At 35.4% G+C, this 3,120-nt stretch overlaps 1 pseudogene; it reads right to left on the reverse strand.

Moving 5' to 3' along the window:
• Positions 1-622, reverse strand: part of LOC100950828 — a 1,280-nt pseudogene extending 658 nt beyond the window's left edge.
• Positions 623-3,120: the final 2,498 nt, after the last annotated feature.

A 3,120-nucleotide genomic window follows, 5' to 3' on the forward strand; every position in this document is an offset into this window, starting at 1 on the left:
CCCCACCCCTGCCCCACCCCCCAGCCATGTTGTCCCACCTTACTGTGTTAAAATCTGGTCACCCTAGGCTAGTATAGAAGAAGACCAAGGAGAAGATGATGAAGAGGACGTTGCATGCTGTCTGGAAGTGTGTGTAATTAAACATCTTACAGGCCTTCAGCATAGGGTGACCAGACGTCCTGCTTTTGGTGGGACAGTCCAGCTTTTGAACAATTTGTCCCGCGTCTTCGGCATTTTAAAAAAGTCCCAATTTTTGGAAAGAAGTGATTATTGAGAACTGCTTATCAAAGTTTGCATTGTTGTCAGGCCCTGCCCTCCCCCACCCCAACCCCGCCCTCGCCCCTCCCCCAGCCATGTTGTCCCACTTTACAAATGTTAAAATCTGGTCATCCTACTTCAGCAGGAAGTCTGCGGAATCAGGTAGCAGCAGCACCAGAGAGCCGATGCTCAACAGGTTGGCACTGTAGGAGAAGGTCACCAAGTGAAGCACCACCTGTTCCTTGAAATCCTTTCGCTTGACGTGAAAGGGCAGTGTGATTAGCAGGGAGATGTAGAAACTCGGCTCCAGGAGGTACTACCAGTACAAGGCCGGCTTCAGGGTCTGATATGGGTAACTGTCCCAGCACAGTTAGTGCCCACAACCATATTTGGAATATCTAAGTTGGACACTGTTGCTTGCTTTATTTACATCTTGGCATTGTACTTTATTTTTTCTTACTTCTTTATAGAGTTTAGATTATCTGGTTGAAGATAACATATTTGTATAGTACAGAAAGGAGGTAAAAGATATTTATTACTGAAACTTTTCACTTCTTTTTTTAAAGCCTTATTATGGGGGCTTGAGCCAATTCAGTAAAGAGTCAAGCATGAGGTGGTGTTTTTTGTTTTTTCCTGTTATTGTTGCTATGGTTACTCTCAATGTATCACAGACTTCAGACTCCTTTACTGCTATCTCTGCTTATGGTGGAGGCTAAGTTGCTGGGAAACTTTCCAATGTCTGTTCCTGTCTCAGCTGTAGATCTCCCCTTTGTGGCTACACCTGAGAAAATGTTCTTTTTTTTACTCTTTACCCTCCTCCCCCATTGTATTTTTGTAATTTACCACTTGGTGATCGCTAGTTTTGTGGCTGTATTGGTTCAGTCCTGTTTTGGAAACTGAGATACAGTTAGGTTTCAGGGTTGAGGCAATCTCGGTAATCCTCTTTCTATAGTATTCAATCCTTAATTAATTGGGCCAAGAGATTTTTCTGTGCCTGAAATAGAGGCAGCGGGGTCTTTTTGTTTGGTTTATGTCTTCTTAGATGCAGGAAGCCTTCACTTGTTAACCTGAAAGAATGAATTTTCTTTGTGCTCTTCTCAGTGGTTTAAGGATTTTCTTCCATAAGAAAATTGGGCCAGTAGGGAGAAATCCAGTCAGGCTTTAATGACTTTCCCATAGTGGAGGCTGATACATTTTTCCAAACCTGCATCATAATTGAGGTCTTCTCCAGTCTCTTATCCTGCCTCTAATATTTCATGTAAACACTGTGAAGTTCTGTGGTGAAATAGCTGCAGGTGGGTGTAAATTGACATATAATAGATAAATACATTTTTAAAATCAATTTGAAAACTATAATACAATTGGAAAATGAGTAAAAATATAAAAATCCTCTGCAGGAAAAAATAATATCTACAAAAGCATATGAACACGGTTTTAATATCATTAGTCAAGGTGAAAGTAGAAGTTTGGACTACAAAGGAAATAGTACTATGTACTTTCCAGAATAGCTAAAATTTGGTTAATGTTATTAGGTTACACATCAACAGACTTGTACAAAAACAAGGTGCTTTATCTATGTCGTATCTAAATATTGGAAATGAAGTAATCTTTGGACTAAGATTGAAGATAAAATAGAGGATAATATAATTTATTACTAAACTGGAATCACATGATACTCAGCAAAAGCAATCTGTGATGTTTGAAGTCAGACTAGTAGTTAATTTTGGTTTATGACAGAATATAAGGCATAAATGTCACTTCTATGGGGTTGATAATATTTTTCTAAATCTCATGTGTTCATATTTATGTATATTATTTTTAAATATTCCTCAAGCTATAAATTTAAGATTAGTACACTTTTTACTATGGAGGTTGTGCTTCAGCAAAATTTTGTAAAGCAATGAATAAACATTTTATAAAACACTTAATAAACATTATTTTTGAAAATAACACAAAGTATAAATATAGAAACTCAGAGAACCTGTGGTGAACGATTAGAAAAAGATGAAATGGGCACTTGCAGAATTGTTAAATACTTTTGAAAACGACTAAAGAAAAAGGTAGAATGAATGCAGGAAATATCAAAGGGGACAAAAACAACTTTGAAATAGAAGGGATGGGGATAGAAAGGTTAACAAGGGAGAATGAAATATATATAATATTGCTTTTTAAATAGGTTTCATAAATACAGTTGAAGTTGTCAAAAAAGTTGATATTTAAAAAAAAAACAATTTCATACTTAAAGAATATATATTTTTTAAAAACCTTAAAAGAAACCCTAAGTATGTTTTAATTGTACTTTCTAGTAAAAGAAAAAAAAATTATGAAGACATGATTTTGAAATATGTCCTAAAATTAAATATTTGGCTTTACATATTGAAATGGCATTTTTCTTATGCGAAAACATCCAAAACACTCAAAACTGGGAAATAATAAGCCCATTATCCCAGTAATGAATTTCCAAGATAATCAGATAGCTATGCAGATATAAATATAAATTCTCATACTAAAGGAAATAGTTTGTTTTAGCTCCTCACAGGAATCACTTATCTCCCGAAACTGGTAGAGTAACATCTACTAGATTATAAAGGGAAGAAAGCATAACTCAAGGATGTAGTGTTTTCTATCCAGCAAAAATATTCTTAAAGCATTGAGAGATGGACAGCTTGATCATACATTCTTGCCAAGGTTTAAAAAATGTCATTCTCATATATTGCTGGAGGAAGTGAAATTTGGTCCAAACACAATAGAAGGGAATTTGGCATTATCTATCAGAATTACCAAATATTTATGCTCCTTGACTTTGACTAGTACCAAATCTTACCTTAGGCCAATATTAAATTTATTAATTTATATTAAAAA

This window comes from Otolemur garnettii, unplaced genomic scaffold (genome assembly GCF_000181295.1).
Source record: "Otolemur garnettii isolate 467f Iridium unplaced genomic scaffold, OtoGar3 scaffold00048, whole genome shotgun sequence".
NCBI lineage: Eukaryota > Metazoa > Chordata > Mammalia > Primates > Galagidae > Otolemur > Otolemur garnettii.